This window comes from Saccopteryx bilineata, chromosome 3, assembly GCF_036850765.1.
Source record: "Saccopteryx bilineata isolate mSacBil1 chromosome 3, mSacBil1_pri_phased_curated, whole genome shotgun sequence".
In the NCBI taxonomy this organism is placed as follows: domain Eukaryota; kingdom Metazoa; phylum Chordata; class Mammalia; order Chiroptera; family Emballonuridae; genus Saccopteryx; species Saccopteryx bilineata.
Window position 1 is genome coordinate 233,805,450 of NC_089492.1, and position 26,564 is coordinate 233,832,013.

The following is a 26,564-nucleotide window of genomic DNA, read 5'->3' on the forward strand; positions in this document are numbered from 1 at the left end:
TGGAGCCCCATCTTTCCGAGTTTGCTTCCCCTGCAGGACCAGGGTCAGGCGGTCTGGCCTTGCCCCTCGCCCCACACCGGGCTCCCTGGAGACAACAGGTGTGTATCCCACCACGGCATGATCACATCCATTGTGTCAGCAACGGCTTCTGTGCAACATTTGGCAACAATGTGCACATTTTCTTTTTATTGAAGGGCCGTTCCAGTGAAAACAGCTCATGTGATCAGGCTGAATACACAGCTAATGATGGAGTCATTTCTCCATTGCCGTTCTGCTCTCACAGACGTTTCCCTATAATTCTACTACAGTGTGTCCGTAAAGGCATGGTGCACTTTTGACCGGTCACAGGAAAGCAACAAAAGACGATAGAAATGTGAAATCTGCACCAAATAAAAGGAAAACCCTCCCAGTTTCTGGAGGATGATGTGCAGCATGTGCGCATGCGCAGATGATGACGTAACACCGTGTATACAGCAGAGCAGCTCACGGCCATGCCAGTCGAGATGTGGACGGTACAGAGGAAAGTTCAGTGTGTTCTGTGGCTCGCTAAATTCGAATCCGTGACCAAAGTGCAACGTGAATATTGGCGCGTTTATAACGAAGCGCCACCACATAGGAATAACATTACTGGGTGGGATAAACAGTTGAAGGAAACTGGCAGTTTGGTGGAGAAACCCTGTTCTGGTAGGCCATCAGTCAGTGATGAGTCTGTAGAGGCTATACGGGATAGCTACCTAAGGAACCCTAAAAAATCTGTGCGTGAGCCCACATTGAACTGCACTGAATACATATGAAACTGGGAGAATTTTCCTTTTATTTGGTGCAGATTTCACATTTCTATCATCTTTTGTTGCTTTCCTGTGACCGGTCAAAAGTGCACCATGACTTTACGGACACACTGTATTTTGCATCAACTCCACCGGGCTCTTCCAAGTCTTGATAAGCTATGAAGGGCCAGATGCAGGAGTGCTGCCCAATTCCCGACCTCAGACAAAGGAGGTCAAACTGAAGGATGAGTGGTTCTTTCCCGGCAGGGACTTCTAAGAGGTGAATTCCCCTTGGAGACCTAGCCCAGCATTTAACCAGAGCTCGTAAGTGCCTGTCACTACACTAAGTCTTTTATATGTTTGTAGTATCTCATTTAACCCTTAGAACAAAAGCATAAGTCAGGGAACATGAAGCTCATAGAGGGTAAGGAATTTACCTAATGCCACACAGTTAAGAAACAATAGAGAGGGGACTCCAATCAAAACTGTCTCTCCCACTGCTTAAGCACGAGGCTGAACAGCCCCTCCATCACCAGTGCTAGATTTCACCTCCCTGGCGACATGGCTGCAGTTAACATTGCCTTCATTTAGTTCTGGGGTCCTAGCCAGTCCACTTGCTATTCGGGCATGTCGGCTCTCTGTTTTACCGAAGAAATGTGTGTGGTTTCCTACCGTCCACTCAGTGTTGGAAAAACAAAAGCCTTGGCCATGAAGACACTCAGTAGAGGTGTCACTGGTCTACTCGCTTTGCTGGAAACTATCAGTGAGGTGAACAGTAGCAGCTAGTGTCCCGCTGGCTCTCAGAAAGTGGCCACTTGGTGGAACTACTTCTGCAGGTGACCGTCACACCTAGCTGAGGGCATAAAGGTCTGAAAAATAAAGAAGGTATTTATTTGGGTCCACATCAGTGCTTTTATAAAGCAAATCTGAGATATGAATGCTCAGAGTTGCAGAGTGAAGCAAGTGGAAAGGGATGGAAATGTTCACAAACTTTTGACAGTTCTGTTTTTCTTCTCTCTGAATTGTTTTTGCTTCCTCTGAGCCGGCCTTTCTCTTTGCCTTGCTTACCCTCTTTCCCGTTAGGCACTGAGGGTTAGGCTAGAACAGCCTAGGTTCAGCACTCACAGGGTTGCAGTGGTACAGGGCAGGGAGGGTTGAGACAGCACACTGGCTGTAAATGCCTCAGCCTATAAGCAGCACATATCACTTTTTGGTGTGTGTGTGTGTGTGTGTGTGTGTGTTTGGGGGGGGGGTTGTACCACACATCACTTTTGATCTCATTTCAATGGCCATAACTAATTCCAAGGACTGGGGAAAGTAATCTCTCCCTGTGCCCAGGAGAGGAGAATGGGACATTGGGAGCTCTCGTGATTTCTATCACTGAGGTTTTTCTTGATGTCTGGTGAACCTTAATTCACTAGTTCACCTTAGTTGATGTCTGGGGATGATTAGGGACAAAAGGAATTTGGCAAGATGTCAGTACTATGGCACAAGGTTGTCTGTATAAAGTTTTTTCTTAACCTTATCAAGGTGTAATTTACATATAAATAAATCTATTCATTATTAGCAAATTCAATAATTATTTTTAAAATTTATCCAGTTGTGCCACCAGGTGTGGAGCAGTTTTTGCATCTCGTGAATTCCACCACTAACACATTCACAGCAACTAAGTTAACAAAACCAAAAAACCCTTGGACAATACCTACGACAAAACCTGGCAACCAGCCTGGCCTATGGTGGCGCAGTGGATAAAGTTTTGACCTGGAGTGCTGAGGTCACCAGTTCAAATCCCTGGGTTTGCCTGGTCAAGACACATATAACAGCAATCAATGAACAACTAAAGTCAAGCAACTATGAGTTGATATTTCTTGCTCCCCCTTCTTCTCTCTGTAAAATCAATAAATAAAATCTTTTTTAAAAAAATCCTAGCAACCAGTATTTTGTTTGTTTTTGTGTGTTTGTTTGTTTCCTTGATATTAGAGAGCGAGGAAAGGAGAGAAGGAGACAGGAACATCAGTCTGCTCCTGTATGTGCCCTGGCCTGGGACCAAAGCAGCACCCTCTGTGCTTCAGGATGATGCTCTAGCCAACCAAGCTACTGGCCAGGGCTAGCAGCTACTATTTCTTTCAACTCCAAAATTTGAGAGCATATGAACACACTACCAGTAACGGCATGGCCCATGTGATAACAGAAACAGTGCGGAAAGCAGAGGAGGAAAGGTTAAGAGACTTTCGATTCCCTTGAGAATTGGAGGACCCTCAGATCACCAAAGGAATTCACGAGGAACTTTAGTGGGCCACTTGGAGGACAGTGACAAGGTTGGGGTTTGGGCAGAAGGTTCTTACTGCCAATGTAAGAAGCATTCAAACATGTAGAGAATTTTTTTAAATTTCTTTTTTTAGATTTTATTTATTCATTTTTAGAGAGACAGAAGAGAGAGAGAGATAAAGGGGAGGAGCAGGAAGCATCAACTCCCACATGTGCCTTGACCAGGCAAGCCCAGGGTTTTAAACAGGTGACCTCAGCATTCCAGGTTGACGCTTTATCCACTGCGCCACCACAGGTCAGACTGTAGAGAATTTTTATAAGAGTTTATTTGAGCCAAAACTGATGACATATGCCAGGGAGCAAGATCTCAAATGCTCTGAATAACAGCTTTGCAGCTTCTTCTATGCATTTGAAATTAAGGAGCGGTGTAAGGAAGATTGGAGAAAGCGAGCAGGGACTGGATTAGAGGATAGTGAACGAGACTGTGTGCTCTCTTGTGCGTTATTACACCCTTCGAGGGGGATTGCTTTTGGTATATTCAAAGGTGTGTTCACCTAGATGCACAACAAGTACACTTGACAGGGCTAACTTGAAACCTTCCACTAAAGAATGTACAGGTCTGGGGCACGGCTACTCACCATGACCTTCCTAGTTAGAAATTTATGATCCGGTTGCCTTGTAAGGTTACTTTTCACAGAACTTTTTTTTCATCCACATAATTCATGAGTAACTACTAGGAGACAATGGGAAGATCTGACTATGCTAGAAGGTTCAGGGGTCTGGGTTCTATGAACTCGTACAGCTAACAAGGCACTCTTCCAGGATGAAACCCCACTCAGGAGAAAATACTGGGAGCAGCAGCCAGACTGAATGAAAGAGAAACAAGGGCAAAGAAAAAATAAAGTCAAGCCTGACCAGTGGTGGCATAGTGGATAGAACTTCAACCCAGAATGCTGAGGCCTGTTCAAAATCCTGAGGTCTCTGGCTTGAGTGCAGGTTCATAGGCTTGAGTGCAGGCTCACCAGCTTGAATACAGTGTGGGATCACTTGCTTGAGCACAGCATCTTAGAGACAATCCCAAAGGTCACTGGCTTGAAAGCCCAAGGTCACTGGCTTAAGCCTAAAGGTCATTGGCTAGAGCAAGGGGTCGCTGGCTCAGCTTGAGCCTGAGGTCAGACCCCAGGTCAAAGCACACATGAGAAGCAATCAATACACAACTAAAGTGAAGCAACATGAATTGATGTTTCTCACTCTTTTTCTGTCTCTCTCTCTCTCTCTGAAAAAAGAAAGAAAGAAAAAGAAAAAATGAAGCCAATCTACAAGAGGAGCAGTGAAGAGGAACTCAGGACGTATGCAGCCATATTTTAAAAATTACTTCATGAAACCAACAGGAGGGGAAGCTCTGAACTGTGAAACTAAAAAAGCTCTTTGTTGTCATTGTCGCCTCCTGGAAGTAGAGAGAAACTCATTTCACTGAAAAATGAGCCACAGGGAAGGATTGTAGTCAAATGCCAACAACATTATTATAAAGGAAAAAAAGAGAATAGAAGCAGAATAATGTCACTGCAATGAAAGATACCAAAACACACTCCACAAAACAGATGAAAACTGTACCTAATATTTCAAAATGAACTAAAAATAATAGAAATAGAACTAAAAAAAACCCCCACAAATCAGAATGAGAAAAAAGTGTTAATAGGATGACTTAGGAACAGGACAATTTAAAAAGAGAAATAAAAAATTCAAAAAAGAATTGGAAACTTAAGATAGTTATTTCAGAAATGAGGGCTAAACGAGAAGGAACACAAGAACAAACAAACTGAATGAAAAGTGCTTTGAGAGAAATAAATGGGAAATAGGAAAATATTTTAAAACCAAAAGGAAAAAGGAAAGAGATAAAAGGAGTTAACGAAAAAAGTGATAAATGTAGAAAATAGACAATATCCAATATATGAGTCCCCAAGGAAAAAAACCAAAGAATGAAACAAACAAAAACACTAACAATTAAAATTTTAAAAACTGCCTTAACATTTTTAAAAACCACCTGACCTGTGGTGGCGCAGTGGATAAAGCGTCCACCTGGAACACTGAGGTCACCAGTTTGAAATGCTGGGCTTGCCTGGTCAAGGCACATATGGGAGTTGATACTTTCTGCTCCCCCCTTCTCTCTCTCTCCCTCTCTCCTATCTAAAAATCAATAAATAAAATCTAAAAACAAATTTTTTAACCTTAAAACTATGTATTGAACAGACACATTTCCTATACATGAAAAATCAACCCTCAACACAATAGCTCAACTCTGAAACCATTGGATTTTATTAGAGAGAGAGGAAAAAAATCCTTGTGCAACCAGATTTTTTTTAAAATATATATTTTATAAGCAAAGAAAATCAAATTATCATTAGATTTATTTATTTATTTATTTATTTATTTATTTTTACAGAGATAGAGAATCAGAGAGAGGGATAGATAGGGACAGGCAGACAGGAACGGAGAGAGATGAGAAGCATCAATCATCAGTTTTTTGTTGTGACGCCTTAGCTGTTCATTGATTGCTTTCTCATATGTGCCTTGACCTTCAGCAGACTGAGTAACCTCTTGCTCAAGCCAGCAACCTTGGGTCCAAGCTGGTGAACTTTTTGCTCAAACCAGATGAACCCATGCTCAAGCTGGCGACCTCAGGGTCTCAAACCTAGGTCCTTCCGCATCCCAGTCCGACCCTGTATCCACTGTGCCACCGCCTGGTCAGGCTATCATTAGATTTTCAACATCAGTGCTTTATGCCAGAAATCAATGGAGTAACTTATTTAGGAACGACATATTCATTTACTCAAAAATATGTGAGCCAAGAATTTTAAATTCAGCTAAATAGATCTCCAGATATAAAGGCAGCAAACCTATTGCTACTTCTGTGAACATGCCAGAACATGGAAAGCAGTACTTCTAGAAGATTTTTCTGAGGAATCAAAGAAAGTTTCAGGCAACCAAACCAGCAGAAGAGACAGCAACAAGAAGAATGCATAAGTAATTCAGTTAACAAAAGAAGATAGAATTAAAATCCATCATTTTGCAACCCCAGATGGATAAATAGATCCATTCAATGACCATCAGTGGCTGCTAACATCACAAAAAAATAAATAAAAATAAATGGCATGCCCCATGAAGAAATGACAGAACTAATAAGTTGATAAAGTAGCTTTGAAAAAAGAATGAAACTAACTTACCAAGCCTCTCGAACTAGCCACTATTTGACAGGCAACACAGGGAACCATCACAATCATGCCACAGCAGTGCATCCAGCAAAATTCAATCTACCGGAAATGCTACGAGGCAAGTAGCACAGTTTTTTAAATAACTTTTTTAGTTAAATTAATAAATGGGAGCATTAAGAGATTAAAAAAATAATCATAAGCATATGAGCCAAGTTGTAAACCTTATTTTGATCCCAATTCAAGCTAATAAACTCTCAGGGGAATATAAATTAAAGAAAAATCAAAGAAACATAAACATTGCCTGGATAGTCTATGAATTAAAGATGCTGGTATTGTGGCTATATTTTAAATGAGAACTCATTGTCTTTTAGAGTGCCGTAGTAAAATAGTTGTAGATGAAATGAGTTGAGGTCTGGGACATATATCGATGGAGTCTGGGGTCAGGGTTGGAGAGCCGGGCAGGGTAAAGAAGAGGCAAGCTTGGCCAGGAGTTCATCTTGGGTACATGTGGGATTCATTGAACTAGACCATTTCTGTATGTTTAAAATATTCTGTACTAAAGCATTTTTAAAGAGAGAAAGGCAGTACACACGTGATAGAGAAAGAGAGGTTGAGAGATTATAGGAATTAAAAGGGAATTAGAAAGTCTGGGTGCAGCTTTTGTTGACTTTCGGTTTCACTGTAAAGTGATCTGCTTTAGCTATTTGCTAGGAAACTCCTAACATCAGTATCTTCTGGTCTTTTACCTGATGGGTCATATTTCCCAGAGTAGATTTTCCCCATTTCCAGACATAAATGGTGAGGGTGTGGCAGACAGCTTTCTGGGTGCTGGGCAGGGAACTCAGGGTGAAGGCCTTTCCATTCCCTCTGAATAACCTCTCGTGCTTGTACGGTGTTGTCGCCATTCTTGCCTGTGCTTATGCCTGTGGTCTCCCCTTCCGGAGACCCTGTGTTTTTTCTTTTTCAGAAAATAAACCTCTAAACTTCTGTTTGGAAAGTAAGCACCAGTTATCCAGCAGTTCTGAGTTAGAGAGGAAATCTTGGGGTCTAACAACTACTTAAACAGATGCCAACAAATCCTCCTTATTTTAACACACATTTAACACCATTTCTCCAGATTTTAGGTAATAAAAATTCCTGAACTGTTTCAACGTTCTGCAGTGAAAATAAAATTGGTTCTGAGCTTTCCCCATTGCTGGTCTGGCCTCTGCTTCACAGAGTCTGTTGAGCCGTTCACCAGTCGTAGTTCATTTGTTTTCTTCTCTCTTGCTCTCCTGGCTACACTCTCTCTCTCTCTCTCTCTCTCTCTCTCTCTCACTCACTCTCTCTCACTCTCAATTAATAGCTGGATCCCGGGAGAAAGCAAAATATTCAATGTGTATGCTCAATATATAAAATTTACTCATAGATCTCCATTTTACCCCTTACCTCTTTTTTTATTATTTAATTTAAAAATATAACATAAATACAGAAAAATACATAAAATATGTATAGTTTAATAAATAATTATAAAACAAAAGTCCATATGACTGCTACACAGGTCAAAAAAAGACCATTGCCAGCACCCAAGGAAGACTGGTGAGCCCCTCTGATCCCAGCCCTGTCACCGCCAGGGGGAGCACCATCACGACTTTTGTGAAAACCCTTCCCTTGCAGTTTGTTTGTTTGTTTTTACTTTTCTCACAGTAGTTATCACTGTAGCATATCATTTAGCTTTGTTTGTGTTTGAACTTTTTTTGATAGGAAACATACTACTGTATTTTAAGTGTTTTGCCTCTTTCCTTCAACCTTACGTTTGTGAGGTGTATCCATATTGCATGTAGCTATCATTCAGTCTTTCTTTTTTTGCTCTCTTATTCCATATAAATGCACAACATTTTGATTCTTTTTTTAGCAAAAGAGAGAGAGACAGAGACAGAGACAGGAAGGGTGAGAGATGAGATGAGAAGCATCAACTTTTAATTACTGCACCTTAGTTGTTCATTGATTGCACCTCATACATGCCTTGACCGGGGGGTTCCAGCCGAGCCAGTGACCCCTTGCACAAGCCAGTGACCTTGGGCTCAAGCCAGCAACTGTGGGCTTTAAGCTAGCAACGTTTGAGCTCAAATTATTTTTGAAGAGATCTTCAAAAATGAACTCACTAAAGCAGGGGTCGGGAACCCATGGTTCACGAGCCAGATGTGGTTCTTTTGATGGCTGCATCTGGCTCTCAGACAAATCTTTAATAAAAAAATAATAATGTTAAAAATATAAAACATTCTCATGTATTACAATCCATTCATTTCCTAACACTCATGTTTATGGTTGCGCGTGGCTGGAGCCAATCACAGCTGTCCTCCGGGAACACCAAATTTTTATTGGATAATGCGTAAGGTACACGGGTTGTTATAGGGCTCTCACGGAATTATTGTACATTTTAAAATATGTGGCGTTCATGGCTCTCTCAGCCAAAAAGGTTCTCGACCCCTGCACTAAAGGACAGAATCATTGAGCTCTGTAATTACAAAGACTCATCCTGAAGTCAGGTTCATGTTAAATCAAACACATACAGGTAAGAAGAGCTCTGGGAGATAGCATCCTAGGGAACCAAACCTCTCCCTGACATCGTCTCTCTCTGGTGTGGGATATGGGGAAAATTAGCACCTAAAATTACAGGCTGCTAGAGCTGGAAGGATCTTTGTGATAAGATCACATAGGCTATTTCCTTCTGAGTAATTGAAACCAAGAGAGGTCAAGTGACTCCAGTTGTGCAAGATGCAGGTCAGTTCAGTGATTTCATCACTGCAACATACTGCTTCTCAACTCCACAGCCTCCTTATGTGAAAATGGAGCTCTGCTTGCTGCCCATCGTCTGCTTCAAGGCATCAGGCTGCCATGAACTTCAACTCCTGTGCTGAAAGTTCAGCAGCACAGTAGAAAGCAAGAATGGTGTAGAACCCGCCCTCAGCCTCTAGAGGGAGCCCTGAGCACGGGCTGAGAAACTCAGCCTGGAACACACCCCCTCTCTCTCGGAATCGCTGCAGCCTGAAGACCGGGCCTGGACTCCTGAGGCCTCCTTCCAGCAGGCCAAACCCTTCTCTGCACGCAGAAAAATGGGAAAAGCCCGGGATCTGTGCACAAACACAGGCTTTCAGCTCTCATTACAGTCACACAAGGTGTGTGCACTTGTGCACTTGCCTTAAACCCCCCTGAGCCTCTTCTGTCAGCTGAGAAGAGCTGCATCTGCCTTGCTTAGTTCGGAATTTGAAAGACTGACCCTTTGACTAGTCTAATATTTTATCCCAAGCAAATAAACAGAGACAGGACCAAAGATTTGTGTACAACAGCAGATCTCACAATTTTTGGTTTCATGACCTCTTTATACTCCCAAAACATTACTGAAGATCCCAAAGGGCTATTGTTTATATGACTTACATCAGGGGTCCCCAAACATTTTACACAGGGGGCCAGTTCACTGTCCCTCAGACCGTTGGAGGGCCGGTCTATAAAAAAAAACCATAAACAAATCCCTGTGCACACTGCACATATCTTATTTTAAAGTAAAAAACAAAACGGGATCAAATACAATATTTAAAATAAAGAATGAGTAAATTTAAATCAACAAACTGACCAATATTTCAAGGGAACTATGGGCTTGCTTTTGCTAATGAGATGGTCAATGTGCTCCTCTCACTGACCACCAATGAAAGAGGTGCCCTTTCCGGAAGTGCGGTGGGGGCCGGATAAATGGCCTCAGGGGGCCGCATGTGGCCCGCGGGCCATAGTTTGGGGACCCCTGACTTACATCTATCAATATTTACCTTATTAGAAATGAATACTAAGGAATGTCTAAATATACATGTACTCATTTAGAAAAAAAGCATCATTATATGTTAGGATAAAGAACATTTTTTGGAAAATATTTTCCAAAACAAACAAAATAACATAGTTTTTTATGTCTCTTTTAAAGTCTCTCTTAATAGAAAAAAGACCAACTTTTCTTTTGCATTAAGTCTGTAGTTATTTCACACATGGAGCCTCTGACAAACTCTACTATACACTGAATGGCTGAGAGTGAAATGTGGTTTTAACCAAGAGGACTCCCTGAAAAGGTTTCAAGCACACCACAATGGTCTGGGTACCACACTTTCGAGAACTGCTGGTGTACAGGAATGTTTATCTCAGTATTACTGGAAGCAGGGAGACCCCCCTCTCCCTGCTCACTGCCACCAGCCTACTTCAGATTTATGGAAGCCTCAGAACTGGTTTCCTTGCCTCTATCCTTCCACCACTCCCAACTATGGAGAGAACGCTTCCTAAGACGCTACATAATTATGCCTAGTCAGCACTCTATGCCTCATGGTCTGACTGCAGCCAGAATTCCCTGCCTTCTGTCACACTCCGCCCTGCTGATGTGCCTGACGGGTTCAGCAAAACCAGACTGTGAGCCCTGCCCCCGTAGTGCCTTCTGTGCCCCGCCCTGTGCTTTCGTTTCTGCAGGTCCCTTCACTTCAAACACCATCTCTTGTTTCCTTCCCTCGACTTTCGCTTTCAGATTCATTCCCCCAGCTGGAGATCTTCTACAAGTCCCTAAAACACTTCCTTAGTTTACCTTCTATTATGCAAAATAGAATATTCTGATGGAGGGCTTTGGTCCAGCTGTTGTGAGATAAGTGCCCCCAAAAGTTGCTTTATAAGTTTCCTACTTCCACTATAACAAATAACTCAAATTTAGAGGCTTAAAATACACAGATTGGTTATCTTACAGTTCTAGAGGTCAGAAGATAGAAGTAGATCTTAAGGGCTAAAATCAACGTGTTGGCAGTGTTGTTCCTTTTGGTAGCTCTGGGAACAACCTATTTCCTTGCCTTTTCCAGCTTTTAGAGGCCTCCAGCATTCCTTAGCTAGTGGTCCCTTCTTCCATATTCAAAGCACATCACTCAAACCTCTCTCCCTCCATCATCGCATCTTCTCTGACTTTCCTTCCTCCCTCTTTCACAGAACCTTGTGATTACGTTGGACCCACCTGGATAATCAGGATCATCTTCTCATCTCAAGGTTTTTAATCACATCTGCAAAGTCCCCTTTATCATATAAGTTTCTGGAAATTAGGATGGGGAACTTTGGGAGGAGGGCATATTCAGTATAACATCACAGTTGCTAATACCAAAAGCTGAAAATCAAAATGCAACCCTGATGAGTTGTACAAGCCTTGGGGTCAGAGGTATGTCCCTATGTGGAAATAAAACGCATTTATCTGATTGCTCTGAAGATTTAATGAGATAATCAGCATGAAGCATGATGACAGCTACACAGTGATCACTTATTAAATGTCTGTGACTAGTATTATTAGCCATTACTTGGCACTTTGCCACCAGCTGGCTCAGAGTCCTCTTCACAGCACTTGCCATGTTTCATAAGTGTATATTTAGTTTAGGTGACTGTGTAGTATATGATGATTTTTAATTAATTTTTAATTATGTAAATACTGCCTTAATACATTCTCTTTGTTTAAAAAAATCAGTTGTTTGATCTGTCTCCCGTTAGATCATGAAATTCCACATGGGCAAGAACTGTCTTACACACCATCAAATGCCCAGAATCCAGTCCCACTGCGAATACATACATAGGTAGCACTCAACAAACAGTTGAGGAATTAATGATTCAATCTGACTTTTAAAATGCCTCTGTGGTTTCCCATTGCCTTCAGAATAAAGTTGAGATTCTTAGTATGACAAACAAGTTTTAGCAAAATCCAGTCCCAACTTGCTTCAAATTTCACTTCCCACCACTCCCTCCGGGCCTGGCACCCTACCCTCCAGCAACACTGAACTGGCCAGGTCCTCTCCGCCCCAGGTCCTTTCCTGTGCCCATGCAGATTTCTTTACCTGAAATGGCTTCTCCCCACCCTTAGCAACAAACACACACACACACTGGCCCCCCCTTGTCACCTGGCTCATTTGTGCCCACCTCTTCTGAACTTAATATTCTACCCTGGAGAGCCCCCTCCCCGCTGTCCCCACATTCTAGATAAGGATGCCTATCAGATCTCCCATAGCCCCTTGAGCTCCGACCCACGCCAGCTTGAAGCGCACCAGATTGTAACTGCCTGTCCATCTGACAGTTCCTTCCCACCTCCCAACCCAACAGCCTATAAGATCTTCAACGGCAAAGACCAAGTCTCACTTACTGTTATACCCCCAGAGTCTTATAAATGCATGAACACACTAGGCACTCAACTAGTGTTAGCTGGATGTCTGCCTCCTCCTCTGTCTCTAGAATGTCAGTTCCTTGAGTGTAGGGACTGTTTTATTTATCTTTATATCCTAAGACTCTAGCAAGATACTTGGCAGGAACACAATGAGCACTCAACATGTTTCCTGTCTCTCCACAGATGCCCTTGCCTATATGAACAATACATTACAGGTGGTGTGTCAATCATGTGTGTTAATCACCACTGCTAGGTTTTGGGAAGAATTAAAAAAAAAAACAGAACACCCTCCACTGTGTGTTTACTGGCGCACACAGTGGACAGTACTCAACATGAATGCCTACTGATGACTTCTGCAAAAGCATTTCAGTGAACTCCACTGGTTACACTTCTTGCCAAGCAGTCTATCTCACAGCAATGAAGGCTAAAGAATAACCCTAAAATAAACCACTTCTTCCCCTATTCCATCAACAATTGTCGAGCTCCAACTCTCCTTCATAGTCTGTATCTGACCATACCTTTCCATGCATAACATCAGGCTGCTACGACTCTTGACAAACCAACAGGCCTACTACACATCCAGCACTATCCCTTCCTCCTCTCTGTTCCACATTCTTCATACTTCCCCAAGGATCTCAGAGGGCTTCTCTTCCCCAGCCCACTCCTATCTCACTTGGCAGTTCTCAGATGCCCAGAGCACAGGTCCGAGCTTGTGAAACGGAGCTGAGCCACAGCTCTGGCGGCAGAAGAAAGGACAGTTGGTAGCAGGAAAGAGATGTGCACAGAACAGTCTCCAGCACACCCAGGCACACCTGCTGAAATGGCATATACAACTTTATTTCCTGGATTACAAAGGAAAAAAAAAGTGTCAGTCTCCTAGGAGGGAGCACATGGCTGGATGTGTAACTGCATCCTTTAAACTGTTTACCTAATTAGTTTCTTTGCATCTATCCTCGTTATCAGCAAGCATATTAAACATTACCATGAATTGGGAAAATAGGAGATAAAGAAGGGAATTAACATTGAAGAAGAGATTACGATATGCCAGACAAGCACTGTGCCAGGCATCTGTATATATGCTAGTTCTTTAGTTCTACCAAAATCAGTACACAAACCAAAAGGCAAGGCAATAATTGGTATTTTATCACTTATACCTCCCAAGGCTTCAGAAAGTTTTAGGTGGTCACACAGCTGGTAAGCAACATTATCAAGGTTTGAACACAATTTCTACAAAACCGTTGCTTTTTATGCTACATAGTTTTCTGTTATTGAGCAGCTGCTAAATGACAGGCAGTTTGCAAATGATATTCCATGGAATCCCCCCCGTTAAACCATGGGAAGTGGTTTCATCCAATCATTTTATAGGTGAGGAAGCCAGGCTCAGATGGGTTAGGTGCTTGGTTCAAGTCTATATTCACAAATCAGAGTTTACACCGAAATCTTGAAAACACACACACGTTAAGAGAAATAGGTTCTGGCTATAGTAAGCAGGAAAGGAGTACATACCTCATTTTATTGCTCTTCACAGATGTTGCATTCTTTACAAACTGAAGGCAGACCCTCCACCAGCAAAAAGATTACAACTCACTTGACTGTGAGACTCCTTTTACTGCGAGGGGCCTGAAGCCAAACCTGTAGTATCTCTGACGTATGCCCGTACAGAGCCTTGGATGCTTGCAAAACTGATGGAGGACATGCCTGTAAGCTGGGTCCCCAGGAATGATACCCAACCCAAAACCCAGAGGGTATCTTAACTGCTCGCTCTAGGCTCCTACCACCTTAGTCACAACTCAGGATCTGGGAGCTGCCATGATCAGTGCTGGCTCTGTATCCGCCAGACCTGCATCAGTAACATGGTTAGAACAGGTGACCTCACCTTCATCCCCACTTAATTCTATACAATTTAAGCCTTCTGCAAGCACATCTGAATGGTTGGTTCTAATCATACCCAGAACTCATAAGGGAGTTGGAACAGTGGATTTTACCTTTCTAGTCTTTGTAAGTCAGGAAAGCAGCAGGAGAAAGGAGGGACAGAGGTAGAATGAGTCATTCTACTCTATCTGTCACAGCTTGCTGGAGCTGAGAAGCCCCCTTCAGACGGAGCCAACGATCATGTCCTGCTTCTCCATTAGCACTCTGCGTGTAGCTAGTATACTGCTTCTACCTGCTACGTAGTACTCCACTGTATGAATCCACTTTTACTTATCCTCTCTGCCTGCAATGGAAACCCAAGCTACCTTTTGGGCCTCCTGATGAACCTGTCTAAGAAATATGCTTGAATTTTATGACTTTGGAGCTCATATCAGTTTTATCCACTATAAAATAATAGCATATATATATGTATGTGTGTGTGTGTGTATATATATATATATATATATATATATATATATATATATCATGAACATTCACCATGAGTCAGACACTCTTCTGAAACCTCATAGGATTTTCAGGAGGATGAAATTAAGCAATGTAAGTATCTGACACTTTATATCAGGGACATAGTGGTGCTCCATACCTGACAGTTATTATCATTAAGCAGTAGGTCAAAGGCCAGACATCAAGGTTTGGCCTCTGTCTGACACAGTGTGAATGCATTCCGAGGCAAGGTCCCTCAGTTTGCCGCAGTAAGCCCACCCTATGGCTGTGCCACTTTGACTCTAGCCCGTTAAACACAGATGGCACTGATTCATTCTTTTCTCTAATTCCTCACAAGTTTAGGAAGCCTTTGAGGTAGCAAGTGGGTCTTATTCTTTTTTTTTTATGTGCCTTGACCATGGGCCTTCAGCAGACCAAGTAACCCCTTGCTTGAGCCAGTGATGTTGGGCTCAAGCTGGTGAGCTTTTTGCTCAAACCAGATGAGCCCGCACTCAAGCTGGGGACCTCGGGGTCTCAAACCTGGGTCCTCCACATCCCAGTCCAACACTCTATCCACTGTGCCACCGCCTGGTCAGGCTGGGTCTTATTCTTTTTCATACTGTTGGGCAAATGAGTTTGTAAAATGTGTATTTTTTGAGTTTGCTCACTTTTATTGTTAGATTATGGCACTGGGCAGCCACGTGTGTGCTTGCCCTCAGAGCAGGGCAGTTGATTGCAAATTGTGGGTTGCATTCCTGCTTGGGAGGGGCCATTGTTTCGCTAAGGTTTGTGGGAGGAGGGTTTTTTGTGCCAGAAAGTTTTGAAAAGGAGAGAGAAGAAGAGGAGAAAGAAAGAAGCTATGTTTCCAGAGTGAGAGCAGACAGACTACAGGGTACTGGGAGAAGAAGTCATGTGCAGAGAAGGGAGAAGGTGTGCAGATGGGAAACAGAGCTGAGGGGCTTTTGTGAGCTCTGCTGAGACTGGTGAGGCCTTTGATCCAAGGAGGAACCCGAGAAGATTCCCCTGGTTGTGGAACCGGATCATGTGTCAGTGGCTTTGGGAGCCCTGAGTGAAAGGGAAGTGTTTTCCCTGTTTGTCTTGCTCCTCAGCCAGTGGGATACTTTAATAAAGGAATGGTCCACCATTTTTTGGCCCCACTGTTTCTTTACTATCTGTTCAAATTCAATGGGAAGATGGCGGCGGCCTCTGGCCCTACACATACTCTAATACAGTGACTGGTGCATATAGGCATTCAATCCATGACAACTAGATGGAGATATCAATGTGTAGGGGAGTTTATGACCAGTCCTGAACCTTGTTAGAGGAAAGCCCTGATGAGTATAGATTGCATTGGACTTACAGGAATACGGACACACTGGCCTCTGAAGTTCAAAAAAGGATATTTTGTAATATGCCAGGGAATGTCATTCTCTTGAGAGAGGAACTATAGGGAGATCCGAAAACCCAGGGTTGTTTACTATTATACATGATGAGAAGACGCTCAGTTGGGGATGCATAACAGAGGGAGGGCAATGCCTTTTACAATGCGAAGGCAGACCTGCTGTTCACAAAAATGAACTTTCCCTGAAGGACTTCTTCACAGGACATTCTACATATGCAGCAAGTCAGCATCTCCCAGTATCTCCTGGCGTGTTGCCAGGGACTGATAGGTTCCAAGTCAGGAACACAACTCAGCCCACCTGGATTCATTGTGCCCACCTAGTGGGAGAGTCAACTGGTCCTTCTGAGCTTTTGTTGCCTGCCAAGCACTGGTTGGCACTTCCACCTACAACATTAACTTTATTTATTTTTATTTTTTTAAGAAAGAGACAGGAAGAGGGGACGAGGAGGAGAGAGATGAGAAGCATCAACCCATAGTTGTTTCACTTTAGTTGTTCATTAATTGCTTCTCATACGTGCTTGATTGGAGGCTCAAGCTGCGCCAGTGACCCTTTGCTCAAGCCAGTGACCTCGGGACCATGTTGATGGTCCTACACTCAAGCTGGTGACCCTGCACTCAAACTGGCAAGCCCACGCAGAAGCCAATGAGCCCATGCTCTAGCTAGAGACCAACCGGGGTCTTCAGCTTCCTGGGCGGATGCTCGAGACACTGCACCACGGGTCAGGCAACAGCATTAACTTTAATCTTCCCTAACTATCCTATTGCTGGGTACTGTTGCTAGCCACATTTCTAGATGAGGTAACTAAGGCTTGATGAGCCTGAGACCTCAAGACCTCTCACCTGAGCAGTGGAGGAGCCACGCTTTGAACCTAAGGCTGTCTGCTAGTCATGGCAGAAGGTAACGTCCTGTCATCTTCTCATAGCACCTTCCAAAACCAAAATTCATCAATTTTGTCATCTGTAGTTTATCATCTGTCCCCCTGGCCAGACTATGTGCTCCAGGAGGGTCGGGTCATGTTTGTGTTGTTCACTGCTATGTCCTCAGCACAAGCACACAATGGGCCTGGTCATAATGGAAGTCCACTCACGACCATTGAAGACACATTTCACGGAATAAATAGAATTCACAAACACAAATGACATAGATCCTGCTCTCTAGTGAGCGGTGATGGTCACAAATCCAGCTCCTTGTTAGCTCTTGCCTGAACTGCTACAATAATGTCCTTATCTCCTCCACATTTCTGAGCTCTTTCCCATCCTCCACATGGAAATCATTGTGATCTTTCTTATAACACAGTGGTCCCCAACCTTTTCTGGGCCACGAACCGGTTTAATGTCAGAAAATATTTTCACGAACCGGCCTTTAGTGTGGGACAGATAAACGTATCACGTGACCGAGACAAGCGTCAAGAGTGAGTCTTAGACGGATGTAACAGAGGGAATCTGGTCATTTTTTAAAAATAAAACATCGTTCAGACTTAAATATAAATAAAACAAAAATAATGTAAGTTCTTTATTCTTTCTCTGCGGACTGGTACCAAATTGCCCATGGACCACTACCGGTCCACGGCCCGGGGGTTGGGGACCACTGTTATAACACATACCAGAGCACTTCATGGTTCTGCTGAAAGTCACTACCAGTGGCCCATTCCCTGCGGGACAGAGTCACGTTCCTTCTATACTTCTATCATGGCACCTGTGATACCGATTCCCCTTGTTGGTACCACGTCAGTCCCCCTCCACCAGCTGTGAGTTCCTTGAGGGCTGAGAACTTGCTGCTATTCATCTTTACCTTTGCAATGCCTCTGACAGTGCCTAGCCTATACCAGGTTCTTGCAAATGTGTGCTGGATACATATGTAAGGTGGTAAATATGTACCTGAGCTCTGGGGCTTGACTACCTGGATTCCAGTCTTGACTCTACTGCTTCCCAGCTGTGTGAACCCACGCAAATGACTTCACCTCTCTGTGGTCTCAATGTACAATGGTAATGATAACAGAATCTGCATCAAAAAGCCATTGTGAGGGTTAGACACTCAGAAAAGTGCCTGGCACATAGTAGTGTTCCATAATATTTACTTGATTGATTGATTATAAAAATATTCATAATGATGATAAATCATTCACATGAGGGGTTCAAAAATAATGCAGTGATCATGTATGGAGTAGGAACACATTAATACCGATGGAGGGGATTTGGGGATTTAATAAGCCTTTTTGGAGGAAGTAGGAGTTGACTTGGTCACTGAAAGTTGTGTGATAACTCAATGAGTAGATGTAAGGAGACACTGTGAGGACCAGGGAATAAGATTTGAGCAGACACAAGTGGAAGAGGAAATTGTCAGCATGTTGCAGAAACTAGTGGCAAAGTCGAGTAAGTGGAGGTTTGTTCAGCAGGATATAGGCCTGAAAAAGGAGCTTGGGTCCAAGCTTGTAGTATGTCTATGGGCAGTGTGGAACTCCTAAATGTTTCTGGATATGAAAATGGGATAATCAGATCATGATTTAGGAAGATAACTCCAGTGATCACAGAAAAATGGATTGAAATGGGAAGAGACCAGGTACTAGGTTTGCAAGTTCAGAAGCCTACAGATGGGAGGCAAAGAATTTAAATGAGCAAGGAGGAGCAAAGATACAATTGGAACCTGGCCAACTGAACCACAAATGCTTTCTCATCAGTGCACAGATGCTACACAACTTCAGCAATTGGTGCCATGTAGGTTGTGGGGCCAGTGCTAATAAATTTTTCTATTTTTCTTTTTTTAATATATTTATTTTATTTTTTAAAAACTTTTTTATTGATTAATTTTAGAAAGAGAGAGGAAAGGGGAGAAAAAGAGTAAAGAAACATCGGCCCTGGCTGGGTGGCTCAGTGGTAGAGTGTCGGCCCAGCATGTGAATGTCTCAGGTTCAACTCCCAGTCAAGGCACACAGAGAAGCAACCATCTGCTTTTCCACACTCCCCTCTCTCACTTCTCTCTCTTCTCCTCCTTCAGCCATGGCTCAGTTGGAGCAAGTTGGCCCCCAGGCATTGAGGTTGGCTCCATAGCTTTTGCCTCAGGCGCAATGAAGAGCTCAGTTGCTGAGCAATGGAGCAATGCTCCAGATGGGCACAACATCGCCCCCTAGTCAGCTTGCTGGGTGGATCCCGGTAGGGGCACATGTAGGAGTCTGTTTCTCTGCCTCCCCTCTTCCCACTGAATTTTTTTAAAAAAGAGAGAAACATCAATTTGTTGTTCCACTTATTTATGGAATCACTGTTTGTCTCTCATATGTGCCCTGACTGGGGATCAAACACGCAACCTTGGAGTGTTAGGAACGATGCTCCAACCAACTGAGCTACCCAGCCAAGGCTTCAATATTTCTATTTTTCAAAGAATGCCAGACAATATAGATTTTTTATGTAATTCTAACTTTTAATATGAGTTTGTAAGTTAAAATGGCCTTCATTTTAATTTACAAATGTGTGTTCTTTGAGGAAAGTATAAGCTGTTGTAATTATTCAAGAAGAAGTGATCAAGTCCTTACCTAGTGGTCATATGGACAAAAGATAGGAACAAATAGCTCAGATCTGGTGGGGGTAGGGTTTGATGACTAATTGAATGTACACAATGAATAGGAGATGTTGAAAAGACTGATGTTTCCAGCCTAAATGACTTAGAGGACACTAGTGCCAAGGCAGCTGCATGAAATGGAACAAGAATGACTCTTGCAAAGAGAACTGGTTAAAACTCAGCCCCCTCACTTACTAGCTGCGTGACCTGGAATGTGTCACTTAACCTCTCTGAGCCTCCATTTCTTCTCTATTATATAGGGTAATATTTAGACATATCACAGAGTTGTTTATAAAGATGAGATTGTGCATTAAGAGTGCTTTGCACAGCCTGACCAGGTGGTGGTGCAGTGGATAGAGTATTGGACTGGGACGCAAAGGACCCAGGTTCAAAACCCCAATGTCACTAGCTTGAGCGTGGGCTCATCTGGTTTGAGCAAGGCTTACCAGCTTGAACCCAAGGTCACTGGCTTGAGCAAAGTGTCACTCAGTCTGCTATAGCCCCCCTGTCAAGGCACATATGAGAAAGCAATCAATGAACAACTAAGGTTCAGCAACAAAGAATTGATGTTTCTCATCTATCTCCCTTCCTGTCTGTCTGTCCTTATCTGTCCCTCTCTGTCTCTCTCTGTCTCTGTCACACACACACATAAAAAGAGTGCTTGGCACAGAATCTGGCACATAATAAGAGCTCAAATGTTTGTCAAATTTATTTATTTATTTATTTATTTATTTTTGTATTTTTCTGAAGCTGGAAACGGGGAGAGACAGTCAGACAGACTCTCGCATGTGCCCGACCGGGATCCACCCGGCACGCCCACCAGGGGCGACGCTCTGCCCACCAGGGGGCGATGCTCTGCCCCTCCGGGGCGTCACTCTGCCAAGACCAGAGCCAGGGCCTGTCAAATTTCTTGGTAGCATCCTTTCATTCTACTTCTAGTAAGAGCCCATAGATTTTTTTTTTTTTTTTTTTTTGAGAGAGAGAGGGATTGGGACAGACAGACAAGATAGGAAGGGAGAGAGATGAGAAGCATCAACTCATAGTTGTGGCACCTTAGTTGTTTATTGATTGCTTTCTCATACATGCCTTGACTAGGGGGCAATAGCCAAGCCAGTAACCCCTTGCTCAAGCCAGCGACCATGGAGTCTTGTCTATGATCCCACGCTTAAGCCAGAGACCTTAAGGTTTTGAACCTAGGTCCTCAGCATCCCAGGGCAATGCTCTGTCCATTATACTACCACCTGGTCAGGTGAGAGCCTGTAGAATTTTATCTGGTGATCTATATACTCTTTCCCATTCACCCCATCCAGAAGTATCATGTGACCAAGTCCTGGCCAATGAGAACATTGTATTCCTCTGGTGATAGTGATGGTTCAGGAACCAAGTCAGATAGTCTAAAAATGGAGTCAACACAGAGTAAGCAGAGTTGAGAGATGAAGAGGAACACAGTCTTGGAGCGTTTCATTTCTTGCATCATGCCATGCCTGAAATCACCTCTATATCTGGATTTTTCAGTTAATACCCCTTTAGGTCATGTCATTTTGGATTAGATTTTCTGACAAATGTCACTAAAAGAGTCCTAACTGACTTCGTTACTACAACCACTGTTAATACGACTTTTTAACTTAGATTCCTAATGACAGCATATCCTTGTAGAGTTTAAAGCTGACAGCCCTTGGGAAAGCTCTCACTAGCCATGGTCCCCTGGGAATGAGGTCCTATTCATGAATATGTTTTAGGTGAGAGTGTGAACATCTATCCAAGGTTCCCTGAGAGGGCATCCCAAGGTGGGAACCTACCCTGTCACAACTCAGCAGCACCCACCCTGTTTGAAGTTCAGAATCCCAATTTGAGGGTGAGGTAACAGGTATTGGGATCACTGCCTCTGCAACTTCTGGGGTTCTTGTCTGGGTCCTAGAGGAGAATCTTAGGCTGGGCACTAGCCAAGGAAGCAGAAGGCAGGTGAGACCTACGGATTAGAGACAACCTTGAATGTGTGGACAGAAGACCTTGCCAGCTCTATGTCACATCTGGGGGTCATGAGTCGAAGTGTCACATGTGCAGGAGGGCTCTGGCTGGCACTTGGGAGATAGGGGTTTTAACCTTGTCTCTAAAACACAGGAGCTGTCTAATCTAGAACATATGACTCATCTCTTCATACTTACTTTCCTTATCAGCAAAACTGGGAGAACTTAATAAAATATACCTAAAGCAGTTAGCAATCTCTGAAACATAGTTCACTATATTCTAGCCAAGATTTTTTTTCCTCACTGAGTCTCAAGTCACTCATCTGTAAAGTGAAGGAGATGAAGCCAACCTCTAATTACTAGATAATCCATGAGAATCCTTCCAGCTTGCAAATAGTCTAAAACATTCTGTATCTTTAGCTCATTTCAAGTGGTAAAAACCAAACTGCAAGCTTATCATGATACTACAGAACCATAACCCTTTATACACAGTGTTTGGTGCCAAATACAGTTCATAATTATTCAGTAATCTTTATTGAATTACTTAGTATGATAATACAGTTCCATATCGTGTATATAACAGAACATGAATGGGTAGTACTCACATGCTTGTTTTAAAACAGGTCCATAAACTGTTTGATACTCCTTTCTTCAAGGCATTCAGAAACCAAGTACCTGCTTGCACTATAATGCACTATCATGCACAGTATGATAAAACTTTATCTGTTGCATGTTTCCATTTCCGTCCCCCCTTCTTCTCAGTAGTACACATTTTTTTCATGCTTGCACAAATAGTTGTGCATGTCTTCGCCTGTTCAGAATGTGTCCATATTGTTTGCAAATAAATTCTCGTATGTATTAGTGTCATTGTGATGTAAACTTTAAGCCCTACATCATGGAAAGAAATAAACAACAAAACATTTTAACCTTCTTCAAAAGTGAAAACAACAGTCAAAAGAGAAGTCATGATGACTTCGAAAGTAAACCATGTACTAGTGCTTCACGTTTAAAAGAAACAGTGGAAAAGAAATGTGTTGATCATTTGGAAGGTGCAACAGAAACCAGAAAGAGAGAAAAGGAAACTGCGTTAGGCAGTACAATAAGGAGTATTTAGAACTTGGTTTCACAGTAGCACCTGGTAGTGAACCGTTGCCACAGCCCTTGCATGTAGTCTGTTCTAAAATTCTGCCAAATACAAAGAAACCTTCCAAACTAACTTGGCATTTGCATTCCAAACACAGCAATCTTATTGAGAAGCCCCTGGATTTTTTTGAAAGATTATATAACCAAATGAAGTCAGAAAATTCAAATGAAGAAAATGATGACTAGTGACAAATGGCTGCTTTAAGCATCTTATTCTATGCCCTTTGAACATTGAAAATGAAAAAAAAAATTAACTATTGGTGAAGAATTAGTAAAGCTTTGCCTCTTAGATGTCACTCAGGAAATTTTGGGCCCTTAAATCTCACAAAAACTTGAGGCTATATCACTTTTGGATAATACTGTTCAGAGAAGAATTACTGATATGGCCAATGGTATTGAAGAACAAATTGTAGAGAGGATAAAGAAATCTAAATGTTTTGCCGTTCAACTTAATGAATCAGCTGATGTGAGTAACCATGCTGTTCTACTTTGCTTCATGAGGTATAATGACAGACTTTAAGGAAAGAACTACTCTGTGTCTTAATCTACATGATTGGACCACCAGTTCAGAGATATTTAATGCTCTTAATAAGTACTTCCAAGTGGAAGGCTTAGACTGGAGTAAATGTGTCAGAGTGTGTACAGATGGTGCTGCAGGTATGACTGGATATCACTTAGGGGTAGTTGCAAAAATAAAGGACGTCAAACATCCAGAAATATTGTCCATGCTGTGTATGATTCACCAGCAGCATTTAGTTGCAAAGAAACTTCCCCTGAATTGAACACAATGATGAAAGACACGGTGAATATCATTAACAATATTCATAGTCAAAGTTTGAATTCTGTTCACAACACTAGGTGAAAGCATGGATTTCACAACCTCAACTTTCTTTCTTTATATGGAACTGAGGTGACTCTCAAGAGGAAGGGTTCTCTCACACCTTTTCAAGCTGAGAGAAGAAGTGAAACAGTTTCTGCGACAGTGAAACTCGGCATTAGTAGAGCTTTTGTTGAATGAACAAGCTTGCATATATGATGGATATATTTTGTTGGATGGCCAAGCTTGCATATATGATAAATATATTTAGCCTCTTCAATGAACTAAATATTTTTCTTCAGGGGTTTAACAAACATTTTTACATTAAGAAATAAGATGGATGCATTAAAAAAGAAACTTGTTCTTTGGGAAAGTCACATAAAGGAAGCAGATGTAGAAATGTTTCTACTTTTCTAAGACTTTTTGATTACTGCAGATATTAACCAGAAATTCATATATAATATAATAAGTTAACATTTAAGAGTGTTAGTTCAAAACTTTGATCATTATTACCCCCAAAATGAGGATCTCCATAAAGGTAACCTCTGGATCAACAACCAATTCATAAAATATATCAACTCCTGCTTCCTTAATTGAGAAAAAGAAAAAAGATTTATCTTCTGATGTCACTCTGTTGTCCAAATATAAAATGCAATCATTGTCACAATTTTCGATATCTTTGGAAAAAAGATATCTGTATCTTAGTTACAAAGCTAACACAAGTGGGTGTTAGAAGACATTTTTGGCCCCATCACTAATAAAAAGCACACAGAGAAACTGAAGGGATGTCAATACAGCACTTTGTCTCTTGGAAACAAAACTGCAGCCTCGGTTATAAAGTGTTCTTCCAAAAAGCAACAGCATATTTCAGACTAGCTTTACTTGAATTAAATATTGCTCTCTAGAAATTTCAGTTGTATTCTTCTTCTTCTTTTTTTTTTTTTGTCTTCTTTTCCAAGTGAGAGAAGGGGAGATAGAGAGACAGAATCCCACATGCATGACCAGGCTCCACCCTGCAACCCTGGTCTGAGGCGATGCTCTGCCCATCTGGGGCCAGGCTTGCAACCGAGCATTTTTTAGCACTTGGGATAGAGGCTCCACGGAGCCATCCTTAGCACCCAGGCCAATGTGCTCGAACCAATGGAGCCATGGCTTTGGAAGGGGAAGAGAGAGAGAGAGAGAGAGAGAGAAAGAAAGAAAAGGGGGAGGAGTAGAGAAGCAGATGGTCACTTCTTCTGAGTGCCCTGACTGGGAATCAAACCCAGAACATCCACACACCGGGTGCTCTACCACTGAGCCAACTGGCTAAGGCCAGTTGTATTCCATTAAAAAATATATTTTTTATTTTTCATTTGGTTATTTAAGAGAAATTTTATTTTATAGTATTATAATTAAAAAATAATGCACAAAATACTAATAATGGTTTTTATTTTATTTATTTTATTTTACTTTGCCTTAGCAATCCTTAAAATAATTCTCCTATTTTCACTGGCCATGAGTGTAAAAAGGTTGAAAACCATTGACCTAGGCTATGGTCATAGTCCTCCAAAGTACAGTGAAGAAGTCACCCTCATCAAATTTGAGAAGCTTGGGGAAGGTACTTGTACTACAGATCCTGAGGCCTTACCCAGACCTGTGTCAGAATCTTAGCAGTGGACCTAGGAATCACATTAGTGTCATGGCATTTGGTAGGTCAGTTAAACTCTTTAAACCTGAGTTTTTGCATCTATAAAATGGGGATAATAATACTACCTGCTTGTAAAGATTGTTGAGAGGATCAAAGAAATGATGTAGCAAAGGGTCCAACACAGTGCCTGGCATAAAAAATTATTTCTGGGCCCTGGCTGATTGGCCCAGTGGTAGAATGTCGACTCAACATGTGTATGTCCCAGGTTTGATTCCCAGTCATAGCACAAAAAAGAAGCAACCATCACCAGCTTCTCTACCCCTCCTTCTCTCTTCTCTCTCTCTCTCTCTCTCTCTCTCTCTCTCTCTCTCTCTCTCATCCCCTCTTGCAGCCATGGCTCGACTGGAGTGAGTTGGCCCTGGATGCTGAGGATGGTTCTATGGCCTCCACCTGAGGCACTAAAGAGCTCGGTTGCTGAGCAATGGAGTAATGCCCCAGATGGGCACAGCATCACCCCCTAGTGGCCTTGCTGGGTGGATCCCCAGTCAGGGCACATGCTGGAGACTTTCTGCTTCCTCTCACTGAATTAAAAAAAAAAAAAGATTTCTGAATTGAATTATATAATCAAGACTATACTTTGACTCCAGAAAATGGAGACCAGCAAGCGAAGAATGCATAACACCACCTTCTCTGCCATCTGAGGTGTCAGAGGATACAACAGCTTAAGTGTGATACTAATTATGACAATGCTAATAACAACAACACAATTGTTAAGCATTTATGTGCCAGGTACTGATCTAATCATTTAGCTAACATTGACTAAATTCTCATAACAATCCTGGGAAGCAGATGCTTTTTTTTTTTTCTTTCTTTTTCTTTCTGAAGCTGGAAACGGGGAGAGACAGTCAGACAGACTCCCGCATGCGCCCGACTGGGATCCACCCGGCACGCCCACCAGGGGTGATGCTCTGCCCCTCCGGGGGGGTCGCTCTGCCTCGACCAGAGACACTCTAGCGCCTGGGGCAGAGGCCAAGGAGCCATCCCCAGCACCCGAGCCATCTTTGCTCCAATGGAGCCTCGCTGCGGGAGGGGAAGAGAGAGACAGAGAGGAAGGAGGGAGGGCGGGGGTGGAGAAGCAAATGGACGCTTCTCCTATGTGCCCTGGCCGGGAATCGAACCCGGGTCCCCCGCACACCAGGCCGACGCTCTACCGCTGAGCCAACCGGCCAGGGCCCAAGCAGATGCTTTTTTAAGACCTAT